Source organism: Triturus cristatus, chromosome 3_2 (assembly GCF_964204655.1).
Source record: "Triturus cristatus chromosome 3_2, aTriCri1.1, whole genome shotgun sequence".
In the NCBI taxonomy this organism is placed as follows: Eukaryota; Metazoa; Chordata; class Amphibia; order Caudata; family Salamandridae; genus Triturus; species Triturus cristatus.
Window position 1 is genome coordinate 650249530 of NC_140584.1, and position 12857 is coordinate 650262386.

A 12857-nucleotide genomic window follows, 5' to 3' on the forward strand; every position below is an offset into this window, starting at 1 on the left:
TCTAGGGCTAGCACCCACGAGAGCACTGGAGTACTCGAGTTACCTCACCAAGGGAAGCTGGGTGCATAGGTGTCTTTTGGTGTCGGGTCGCTTCGTCGATTTCAATGGAAGCCTGCAAAGAACTGCTGCTGCCGTGAAGAGGAGAAGTGTCCGGAGAGATCCAAGCCTGGATCTGGGATGTAAGGAACCTGAAAGCAGAGGGGACAGAGTCTGGGTCACTTGCCAGTGACCTAGGGCAGGATGGACCAATGCCCACAGATGTCGGGTGCTTCAGGTGAGTTGATGGGTGAATGCAGAGAAAGGACTGCGGTGCAGGCCAGCAAGGTCTGAGGGACTCACCCAGCGAGGGTAAGTCAGGGCACGTTTGGAGCAACCAGGAACGCCCAATCAGAAAAGGAGTTGCCTTCGTGGGGACCTGCTATCCAACGGGCTAGTGATCGCGAAGGAGCCTCGAACGGTCGCACTTGAAGCTGGCCCACGGGTCACTCGTGGAGTGGAGGCCAACAATCTTCGGTGCAGGAGGTGCTCAAGGCTGGGGCTACTCGGAGCCCAAAGCACAACTTCGAGGAGGACCAGGAAGATAGTGCTGCTGCAAAAGTTCACAGTGTCCAGGGGTCACAGTTCCACATCACCCACGATAGCCACGGGCCTCAGCTTTGCTGTGGACTCAGGGTAGCCTCGGGGAAGTCTGAAAATTCACCTGTGGAGATGCAGAGACTTCGGCGTCTGGCGGAAGCTTCAGAATTGCAGACCGGTCAGTTACTTCTTTGGTGCCTGCCAAGCAGGGGAGTCCCTCCTTGACCCCAAGGGAGATCTCTTCAGTCTTCTAGTTAGGATAGAACGTCGAAGGTCCAGGATGTACGTTGCAGAGATTCGTCCAGGGTAATCTAAAGTCCTAGGGACTGGATTCCTATACTTATAGTGATTTTAGGGGATGGACTAACTCTAAGGCCCCACCTATGGGTGGGCCAGGAAAGAGGGATGGTTACACCCATTTCCTTTGTCCAGTTTTGCGCCAGAGCATGGGCAGGTAGCCCCTGCAACAGGTTTGAACTGGAGTATGCACAGGGACACCAAATGTGCCCCCAGTGCAGGACTTCAAAGCACCAGAGAGTGCTCCCACCCAGTCCCAATACACATCAGCCTGTCTGGGGAGGTGGTTACACCTCCCCTCGACAGGAAACCTATTGTCCAGGCCTCCCCTGCCAGAGTTTCGGTCGCCAGCAGGTGGCCAGACCCGTTTCTGTGGCAAAGTCATCCATTTTGTGATGCCAGGGCTCAGGAAAGTCCTACCGGGTTTAGCCAGTGTGAACATGTCTCTCCCTCTAGAAGGGTGGAATGCTACCCCCGCCAGAAATGGCGGGGGGGGGTAGTATTCAAAAGCGTTTGACACCAAACACAACATGTTTTGATGCAGCCATTCCAAAGTTAGCATAAGGAAGTATTTCCGAAAGCTGCAGAGGGGCTTAGCTCATGCTTGGGCACCCTCTCACATAAAACCAAGCACTCTGCCTTCAGGATTGTCAAGGCCTGCCATATGAGTGGCTTGTAGGTTTATATGTGTCTGTATAGGGTAGTGATATAGGTAGCCTATACCACAGTAAGGAGTGCAAGCACCCCCTTACCCAGGCTGCAGTAGCAGACCTGTGGTGTCATTTTGGAGTGCTTCCCAGGGGTGGCATAATATATGCTGCAGCCCCTGGTAGGCCTTTGAGGTACCTATGCCCTAGGTACATAGTATACCATATACTATGGGCTTATAAGGCATTCCAGAATCCAATTAGATATGTACCTAATGTACATGGAAACCATTTTAGAGAGGAAGCAGCTAGACTGTGGTCCTGATTAGCAGGGCCACAGCCAGACTCGAAAAACAGTGAAACACCAGCAAAAAGGGGGGGGGGGGGTACCCATGTGAAGCAGATCCTACTCTCCTACAACCCCCTCGCTCGAAACACCGCCATCTCATTTTTTTGTCAAACCATTTTTATTGCAGGACCAAGTATATCGTACAGTAACCAGGGTGCATGTCAGTAATGCAGGTGTCCCGTCCTCCCCTTAAACGTTAATCCGTGCAGCATACACAGCCGTACTGCCCACATCCCGGAGGCCGGGCGGCGTCACTTAGTCGTATGGCACATTGATACAATACTATCAGGAACAAACTTCCGATGGGGAGACCCGCTGCCCGCTTTTGATCGCTGTCCCCTTGCTCCCCCAGGTACGCACAGAGCTTACAGTCTACTTCCAGAAAACCTCATACTTGTAAGCTCACCCTCTGCCCCCCCCTCCCTAGTGCCCCCCCCCATTGCGCCTAGCCAGGAACAAATAGCATGTGTGGTGGGTAGCAGGAAAGATCCATTATTCCCTAGTCGTGTGTGTTTGGCAGGGGAGCTAATGGTGCGACTTCGTCTGCTGCATCTTCAGAGTTCTCATCTTCCTCCCCACTGGCTAGGCTATCCTGCAGGGCCTGTACCAACACCTCCCATTCCATTGCTGCCGCCTGAGCCCGGTCATCCGGTTTTCGGTGAGCTAGCTGGTATCTGAGTGTGCTCTAGCTAGCCGCCCATTTGAGGAATTCATTCAGCCATCTCCTGTATGGCTCTCACTACCGCCGCATGCAAGAGGTAATCCCCTCTTGGGAGGTCGTAGCGATCCTGCAGAGTCTGGAACGGGGACAGCACGCCGTCATCGTACAGGTCCCCCAACACCTGCAGACCCGCCTCCTCCCACAACTGCAGCCTCGACCAGTCGCCCCCATGAGGGAGTGCTGTCACCATGCCCAGTTGGATTTCGGGCGCATATGGATGTCTGACTCCTGCCCGTCTCTGCGAGCTGTTCCAGCATAGGCGGAACGTACGCTCCTCCTGAGTTAGGTCCCCAAGTGCCAACCTCTGTTGGAGGGTGATGTAAGCTAATACATGGCGGGGAGTGCCAGCGTCCCTCTCTCTCTCCGGACCACGGTATACTCCCGCAATTTCCTGCGTGAAGGACTGCAGTTGTGCAGCTAGATAATAGAGCTCGAAGTTCGGGACCGCCAGACCCCCGTCGTCTTTTGGACGGGTCAACGTCGTTAGCGCTATTCTGCGTCTGCCCGATCCCCACAGGAAGGATGTTATCAAGGACTTGAGGTGCTTAAAGATCGCTCCAGGCACCCACACTGGAGTGTCCTGAAGAAATATAATAATCGGGGCAAGGCGATCATCTTCAGTAGGGATATGCGGCCCGTTACCGACAGTGGCAGGGTGGCCCAGAAAGACATGCACCCTTGCAGGGCGCGGATGCAACGCCCTATGTTGCCCTCCAGCAAGGCCGAGGCGTCATGATATACGTGCACCCCCAAGTAGTCCAGACAGCGAGGTTCCCATCTAATCAATTGGCAGGCGGGGGGCTGCTCCTCCTCTCGCCGCAGGGGGAACAGGCAGGTCTTGTCTCAGTTAACCCGGAGGCCAGACACCCTGCCAAATCGCTCAAGGAGCCCCTCCGCACCCTCCACCGCACTGTCGGAGTTCTCCAGGAAGAGGAGGAGGTCGTCCGCGTATAGCGATATGAAATGACGGTGCCCTCTAGAATCCAGCCCGCTGCAGTGGTTGCCCAGTCTAGTCATGGCCGCCAGGGGCTCTATCGCCAATGCAAATAACAGGGGGGACAATGCACAACCCTGCCTGGTGCCGCGACCCACCTCAAACTGCTGTGATACCAGCGTGCCCACTTTCACACGCGCCTTCGCCGAGGAATATAGCACTTTTGTCCAGTGTATGTAGTTGTCGCCCAGGCCGAATCTCCGCATCACATGGAACAGGTATTCCCATTCCGGACTATCGAACGCCTTTTCAATGTCGACCGACAGCACTAGGGGCGTCCGCGCCTCGGGCGGTGGGTCATTTACTAGCCTGATCAACCGCCGAATGTTGTGGGTGGTGTTGCGGGTGGGTATGAACCCAGATTAATCCTTGTGGATCAACTCTTGCATATGGCGCAACAGTCTGGTCGCCAGTATGGTGCTGAGAATCTTATAATCTGTAGTTAGCATTGACAGGGGCCGGTAGGACGCAGGGTCAGTGCGTTCTCTGCGTGGCTTTAGTAGGGGAATCATTATGGCCTCGCGCATGGAGCGCGGGAGCCGTCCTCTGTCCATGGCCTCGTTGTAGACAATTTGGAGCCGGGGAGCCAGTTGCTCCAGGTATCGGCCGTAGAACTCTATGGGCAGGCTGTCCAGGCCCGGTGTTTTATTGCGGGCCATCTGCTTTACGGCTCCCTTAATTTCTGCTAGTTCTATTTGGCCACCCAGGGCATCTGCGTGCTCCTGTTCCAGCCGTGGTAGGTGCAGCTCGTCCAGGTATGTCTCTACCTCTTCACCCCGTGCCAGTAGTGCACTCTTGTACAAACGCACATAGTAGGACCGAAAGCCGTCCAAAATGGCCGGTTGCGTGGTGCCTATACGGCCCTCCCTGTCCCGTAAAGCTAAGATGGGCTGACTGTTTCGAGTAGGGTTCGCTAACCAGGCCAGCAGTGTCCCAGCCTTATCCCCCTCGGCGTGCGTTTTAGTCAGGTACGTTTTGTAATCGAAGCTGCGAAGACGCTCCACCGCAACCGCCTCACGCGCCTCGCAGAGCCTATCCTGCAGCTCGGGTCGGTTGGGGCGCGCCACTTCGGCCTCTCTCAGCGCGCGTTCGGCTCTGTCTAAGTCGTCCAGCAGGGTCTTACGTATCCCCGCATACTTCACTATGCAATGGCCCCTCACCACTATCTTAAAGGCATCCCATTCCGCCGCCCTAGAGGTCGCGGTGCCGTCATTCTCTACAAAATAGTGCCCAATCCTTTCCCCGAGCGACGCCCGGAACGGTGGGTCATCCAATGTGTCCGGCCTCAGTCGCCACGTCGGGATCTGTGGAACTTCGTTCATCCAGCCTAGCGTTAGTAACAGGGGATTATGGTCGGAAATGGTGCGCGCCAGATATTCCGTCTTGGCCACCGCAGGGAGGACTAATGAAGAGCACAGGAAGGCGTCCAGTCGGACATGAAGGTCATGGAGGCCGGAGTAGAACGAGTAGTCCCGCTCCACTGGGTGCTGAGCGCGCCAAGCATCAGTCAGAGCCCATTTGTCCTGCCAATCCGATCTAGTTTGCGCCAGTCGGTGCACCGGGGACGCGGGCAGCGGCGGGTGTGATCTATCCAGTGTAATATCTGCTATGGAATTGAAGTCGCCCCCTAAGAGCACTGGGCCCGCCAGGTAGCCAGCCAACACACCAGAGTCGCGCAAAGTAAGTCGCCTGGTCCACATTAGGCGCATAGATGCTTCCTAGAGCTATGCACTTGCCCCTGAGTTTGCCCTCCACCGCTACGTACCGTCCCTCCGGGTCCGCTATGTGTCTGGTTACCTGAAAAGGAGTGCCCGCCCGTATCCATATTAATACCCCTCTAGCAAAGGCAGAGTACGTGGTGTAGAACAGTTGACCCCTCCATCTACGCTGCAGGGCTATGCCCTCCTTCTTCGTGAGGTGGGTTTCCTGCAGAAACGCTATCTGCACCCCCCTACAGACCAAGTAAGCATGCACCTTGTGCCGTCTCGCCATGGAGTGGAGCCCCCTCACATTCCAAGTCACACATTTTATCGACCCCGCATTAGCCATTGTCCCACATTGCACGGCATTTAACACAGGCAAACCATCCCCAGGCGCATATGGTGGCACTATTCCCTCCCCCCCTCAACACTACTCCCATCCCCCCCCTGTATTTCGCCTTGAGCCCCCCCAACTACTCCAGGCCCCCCCCCCTCAGAACAGGACCTAACTTCGCAAAAGCTGTTCCCATCCAAACTGTGCTCGAGCAACCGCGCTCTTACAAACCCGCTAATCCGCAGTCTACACTACGGGGGCCTTATGGGCCCTGTAGGGCGTTGACTAGTCACAAGATCCCAGCCATCGACTCATCCCCCCCGCCCCACAATACTCATGAAGCACATTAAAGTCCGATCTTACTGTATCCTGCTCAGATGACTGTAATGGCGAGCCCCGGCCGCCGTTGCACATCAGGAGGCACTTGCTCGACTCTCAGCCCTCGATTATCACTTCCGATGTCTGTGGCGTGACCACCGGGCCTTTCGTGCTGCTAGAGTCCGAGTGTCCCGACTCCGAGTCCGTGCCCCGGTCCTCCGAGCCGGAGGCCCGTTCCGACGGGACCGATGCCGCACCCGATAAGTCCATCACCGCCTGCAATGCAGCCTTTCTGCCGTCCTCCGTCTGGGAGTCAGTCGGTCTTCTGGTCCCCCGCTTGCGCCCACGGATCCTCTGCGATCTCCTCGCCGGTCGCTGCTGTTGGTGGCCCTCAGTCCCTCCGGCCCTGGTCCCGGCCGCGTCCGCCCTGTAGGTGTCCCACCAGGTCCATGCCTCCGCCGCCGTGAGGAGGAACAGCATGCTACCATCTGCTACCACTCTGAGCCTGGCCGGGAAGAGTAGCGAATATTGGAGGCCCACAGAGCGGAGCTCCTTTTTGATGGGCAGGAAAGAGGCGCGCAGCTTTTGGGTCTCGAATGTGTAGTCCGGGAATAGCGTGACCTTGCTATTTTCCACCTGGAAGGGACCCGCATCTCTGGCCCTCTGCAACAACCAGTCTCTGTCCTTGTAGTGCAGGAGTTTAATGATCACGGGACGAGGCGGTAGGCCCGGTCTAGGGGGTCTGGCAGGTACCCGGTGCGCGCGTTCCAACGTGAAGAAGGGCGATAGGCCCTCCGGGGCCACGACCGTTCGCAGCCAACCGTCCAGGTAGCCCACCATGTCGGAGCCCTCTATTTTTTCCGGCAGGCCTACCAGGCGCACGTTGTTGCGCCTGCTGCGGTTTTCAGCATCCTCAGCCCTCCTTTCCAATGCGTGTATTCGATCCAGCGCCGCCGTGAGCCGGCCCTCGACAGATTTTTGCGCCGGTATGAGGTCTTTCAGAGTGGACTCCGCAATCTTGACCCTGTCCGTTAGCTTGCCATGATCAGCCCGCAGGAGACCCAGCCCCGTTGCCACCTGCGCTATGTCTTGGTGTAGCGCGTCCTTCGTGGTCGAGATGGCCTCCAGGATGCAATCTTGCATCTGTTGCAGGTCCGTTGGGCTTTGTGGGGCTCCCGCAGGCGCCTCCGATGAGGGGCCTCCGTCACCTCTTCCCCCTCTCGGTTTTCCCATGTTGAGGCGCTATGCGCGGTCTAGCTGCCCCCAGAGTCCCGAGGCGGGCGATATGCCCCTTCCGCTGCTAAAGTAGCCCGCTGAGTGTGCACCTCCCGGCGGGGTCGGCCAACCACTGACCTCTCGGCTACATCACCTCGCCCTCACTGCAGCTCAGGTCCCAGAACCGCCTCCCTGGTCAGTCTGCCACTCACGCGTAGCTGCTCCGCAGTCTGCCGCGGCGCCCCAGTCCGAGCCGCGTCCCTCGATGGGGTCCAGCGCAGTCTCAAGGCCCCGCCGCAATCAGCTTTTCAGGTGGCCCCACACGGGGAACAGGGGAGGTCTGCAGTGGCATGTGTGGTATGCGTGGCGCTGCGTGTGGTGTCCGGGGGCAGAGCACGGGGTCTTGTCCGATCCGCAGTGTTCTATGGCCTGCGGGGCCGGTCCACTGGCCGCTCCGCCCCCAATCCGCCCGGCAGGGCCCGGGGCAGCAGGAGGCACCCCGCCGTCAGCACAGAAGAGTCTCCGAGGCCCCAGCGATCCCCGGGAGCGCGCGGCCGCCCCAGTCCCCAGTGCAGGGGCGCCGGGTGATGTAGCATCTCCCTCGGGGGAGAGAAGGAGTAGAAAATGGCCGCCTCACCAGTCGCTCCCGACCGGCCACGGTCCGTCTCCAGGGGCACCTCCGTGCAGTAGGGCGTCGAAGTCCCACATTCCAAGTATCCGTTCCCCAGCAGGGGACGGGCATGCCACACTCCAGGCTCCAGAGCTCGCGGTGCCCCTCAGTTCAGGGCCACCAGTCTTTGACACAGCCGGGGAGGGGGGGGGGGAGGAGCCACGTCCCGAAGGACTCGAGCGCCGGTCCGGTCACTCCGGCGGTCGGCGTCCCGGAGATCCGCCCCGCAGCAAGGTCCGGACACTCCGGTGCAGGGTGACCCCTCGTCCACAGCTCCTCAGCGCCTCCGTGGGTCCCGTCTCCCCAGATCCGGGGCAGCCGCCATCTTGGCCGCCAGAGCTCCAACGCTGCCGCGGCACTCTCCTCCGTAATCGGCGCGATCTCCGAGGCTCAGCCCAGACCGGAGCAGAGACTAAGGTGTCTACTGGGTCCCCCCCCGGTTGTCCACGGGGGGCCCAGGTAGTTACAGGATGGTTTTACCGGAGAATCAGGCAGGGGGATCGGGAGCCTCACTAGGCTGCGACCATCCTCGCCGGCTGCTAGCCACGCCCCCGAAACACCGCCATCTCATGCCCATACAGTGGTCCATTACTAACTTCGGCATGCCTATTGTGGGCAGGGTCGCGTTCCGCCATAGCCTTGCGATATCATGTTTGGCCAGGGTTAAGTGCAGGAAGAGTAAATGCCTTGTGTATCTGTTACCTCCAATGCCTTCTGTACTGTGGAGTGATATAGTCTTTATGTGGAAGGGGATCTCCCATGACAGCACCCTCTCCAAATATGTCACTACCCCTCGCCAGAAACTTACAAGTGTCGTGCATCCTACACTGTATGTAAGAAGATGCCCTCAGCCATCCCACATCTCAGGCACATCGGCAAGCAATGATGCTCTTTCGCCATAGCCGACATCTGGTAAAATAAGCTCTATGAAGGAATGTCAGTTGAATTAGGTGCAGCTTGGCTGATTTCACTGCTTCACGAGGTGCCATCAGTCTATCTCAAGGTTAGAAGTGTGTCACTAGTGTCTGGTATACTTGTCTTATTTTATGTGCACCCAGATCTCCAGATAGTAGCCTTCCCTCTAATGGGCTGAATTCCGGTAGTTTTTGTAAGCCCTGTATATAGGGAGTTATAGTGTGCCATGTTTGAAAATATCTATACAGTTGCTGATGGTGCAATTGAAAGTCATTCTGCAATTCCTGGAGGGGTTTAAGGATTAATCCACGCATTACATCGCCCACCATTGAGATGCCAATGGCATCCCACTGCCGGAACCCCGAAAGAGACGCCACCTGGCTCATGAAGTCCACCCCCCCTCCATAATGGAGTCATCTGGGTTAGTCGAGTCCACCAGCTCATCCGTTTTAGTGTCTGTTTACACAATCGAAACACCGTTTGAGTGGCATGCGGAATGTGACTTCCTGTCTTACCGCCAAATAGAAAGTGTATGAGAGAAGCATCGCCCAGCGCTCTGTTGCGAATGTATGATGTTACTACGCGAGCAAAAGCCACACGGTAGGTAACAACGCTGTTGATACTACGACCGCGTTGTTTCCACGTGTGGCTTCACATCGCAAGTCATTTCTACTACTTGTGCTAGATGGCGCGCTGGACTTAGGAATAGTATAATTTACTATTCCTACTCCAGTTAGCGCAACAGCAGGGCATGTGTTGGACTTACAATCCAACACATTCCCTGGTGTTGCACGCCACCTAGCGCAAGTCATAAAACGACTTGCAATGTAAAGCCACGCGTAGTAACAACGCGGTCGTTGTAACAACTGCGTTGTTACCTACCTACGTGGTAACAGCAGCGTTGTAAATGCTGTTTCCCCTCTGTCGCGTATGTAGGGTCGGCCCGTGGTGCGTACTACCATTCAGTAATAAGGAGAAGGTGGGATGCTGCATAGTAGGAGTAGATCTCTGGGGCTGCAATACTCCCATTAAAAGTGGACTGAAGGGGCGTGGCCAAGATGGCGGCGGGATAGGACGCTCGCTCATCGGCTCCTGCCCGCCGTTCACCCCATACAGCATAGCGCGGCCCCTGGGGGCCCGAAAAGACGTCGTCAGGCACTGGGGGCAGACACATGTCCACCCTGGATTGAAGCGGGGCGCCAGGTGCCGGGCCGAGGGGGTGAACGGAGAGTCCCGATCTAGAGCGGCGGTGTGGCGGCTCCGGCCGCCTGGGATCAGGCGGCCTCGACGACGCGGCGGTCCCGGCTGGGATCGTCGAGGCCTGCGGTCTTGCCCCTGCCTTACCCCCTGAGGCCCGCAGCCCCCGACGATTCATCAGAGCAGGGCGCCTGGAGTGGGGCCCGACCTCTGCTGCACTGGCGCTGGGGTCGGACCCGGATGCTGCTTCTCTCGAGAGGCCGGAGCGGCCTGGGGTTGTTGCCCTGCTGGGGCGCCAGACGGGCGCGAGGATCGCCAATGGACGGAGCTCCACTGAGCCGGAGTTAGTAGTGCTGACCCCCGGCCTGTTGTGCAGAGGCACCAGTTGGAAGGGAGACGGTGGCGACGGAGCCAGGCTCGCGCTGCGTGACACGTCTCAGGCCTCCGGGATCGGGAGGTCCGGCGCCTCGGTGGCGTGCTGAGGGGCTTCCTGGACCCCTGGACGCACCGGCCCTCTCATCGGCGGGGTCCCTGGATGGCCGGAGGTATTAGGAGCGACGCATCCCTGCCTGCGCGACATTGCCTGCACCGGAACCACAGAGAGGCCCTATCTCGCGGGAGGTGGTGCCCCGGGGATGGACTGTTAGTAGCTGGCGAACGAGGTAGGAGACATCGTGTGGGGAGCCTGTGCCATATAGTGTCGTGGAGGACAGAGAGCGACACGAGCCACGCGGCCAGCGGTGCTTGGGTGCCGGGGAAATAGGGAGCCCGGTGGTGCCCCCCCTGGATCCCCCATCGGACAGTCACGACTGACCCTGCCTTGTGAACCTACGCGGAGCATCGACTCCCTCTGCTCCGTCGGGGGGCAGTACCCGTGGGTAGTCAGTGAGGCTGGCCTGACACAGCGGAGCCAGGAATGAGCGGCTGGGCCCCGGGCTCGGCCTAGCCCTGGGCGCGGGGCCTCTGGCGGACTAGTGGTGGGTGCGACGTGGCTGGCTTCTCCTCAGCGTCCCCTGTAGTGACTCAAGGTGTTTTCTTTGGCAGCTGGGCCCGCGCTGCGGAAGGGGAGCGCCTGGAAGTGATGGTCTAGACGCGGGACGGCCCGCGGGTTGGCGGTGAAGGGATTGCGGCCCCCCCCATGGCTTGGAGTAGGCGCTGTAGCGACGGAGCGGTGTCGGCGCTGCATTAGGGGCCGCCTGCTCAGTGATCGGGTTCAGCGCCCTGGTCAAGTGTGAGGACCCGACAGAATGTCCAAGGCCAAGTCTGGCAAAGGGAAGCGCCTTAAGGATATCTTCGGCCGAGCGCACTCCACGCCTAACATGGCGGCCGCAGCCCAGGATGTTCCCACGGAGCGCTTTCCCCCGTCCACCGGGGACAAACCTATCACTAAAGCTTTCCTTGAGTCGCTCTTTCTCACGCTGAGAGAGGATATTCAATCAGTAAAGGCGGTGTTTGCAGCGGAGCTCCGGGAGGTTCGTCGAGATGTGGACAGTGTGGGAGAACGAGTGGCCGCTGTGGAAGAGAAATGCGACACTATAGTGACGGACCTCTCTGTGCTTCAGCAGGAGGTGCTCCGACTTCAGGACCAGAATCTCGACATCCAGACCCACCTAGAGGACTTGGAAAATCGGTCCCGGAGACACAACATCCGAATCCGGGGGGGTCAAGGCCTCAGAAGACACCCGCGATCTCTTTGCGTTCGCACAGGGCCTCTTTCGCCACATCTTGGGGGACTCCCATCAGACCGAGGTGGTTTTGGACAGAGCGCACTGGGTGGGGCCGCCCCGTGCCCCTAACGCCCCACCAGCGGACATTCTGGTGTGTGTCCAGGACTTCTGTACCAAGGAGGCTATTCTCACAAAAGCGAGGTCACTTCACCCCATTGTTTACCAGGGGCACTCCCAAGTGCAGTACCAGGACTTAGCTCTGATTACGCTGCAACGGCGCCGCCAATTCCGTCTGGTCACTGAACATCTGTGCCAGCAGGGATTCTCCTATTCCTGGGGGCACCCTTTTCGCCTCATTTTCCGCCACACTGACAGGCTCTATCAGATTCGTTCACTTGCGGAGGCATGCCGAGTTTTGGGGCTGCCAGCTCCCACGAGGACGACGAGGCATGCAGCTCTGCTTCAAATGCAGAGGTGTCCCCGGCGGGATGGAGGCGCAGGGGCGGTCGGCGCAGATCTCGGCGGCCACCCCATTCAGAGATTGTTAAAGGTGAGCAGGCGGCCCTCTCTGCGGCAGCTGAGGCTCTTTCTGGAGAGGATGCGACGGAGAACTGACTGCCCTTCCGGGCCGGATGTGCTTCTCGCTTCTCTGCTGGGGGGGCGGCGGGGGGAGTGGGTCCTTCTCTTGGTTCACGTAACCCCCATGTGGCAGACTTTCAACTATCAAGACTGGCTGTTCTGTTCCGAGTTTGGGAATGGTTTCAGGGACAGTTGGTATTTGGGTATTCAGGATGTTTCTTTGTTCCTCTTTTTTCCCCCTCTTTATTGTTATTGGGTGGGTCCCCCTTATCCACGTTTTCTTTTGTAGGTCCCATTGAGCGCGCCTCGGGTAGTCATAGCCCGCTCCTGCCCGTATTGCTCCCTTCTAGGGCCCCTGCTGCGGCTGCTATCACTCATCCCCCTTAGTGCGCTAGATGCCAAGTAGACCGTTCAAAGTGTTGACTCTCAATGTCCGGGGTCTGAATAACACAGTTAAGCGTAGGGCGGTTCTGAGCTACCTGGAGCACTCGGCTGCCGACATTTGCCTCCTACAGGAGACTCACCTGCTTGCCATGGTTCACCATAGACTTAAGTCCCGTGCCTTCCCAACGCAGCTTTTCTCCTCTAGCTCCACTAAGTCGGCCGGGGTGGCAATTCTCATTTCCCGCTCCTTTCAGGGTAAACTCCTTCAGAAGGGTGCTGAGATCAGGGGTCGCT

General features: G+C 58.3%; 1 protein-coding gene across 1 annotated transcript in view; it reads left to right on the forward strand.

Annotated features, from left to right (window-relative positions):
* The window catches only part of KANSL1L (KAT8 regulatory NSL complex subunit 1 like), a 3005708-nt gene that overhangs the window by 1989833 nt on the left and 1003018 nt on the right, over positions 1-12857 (forward strand). The window lies entirely within an intron of this gene.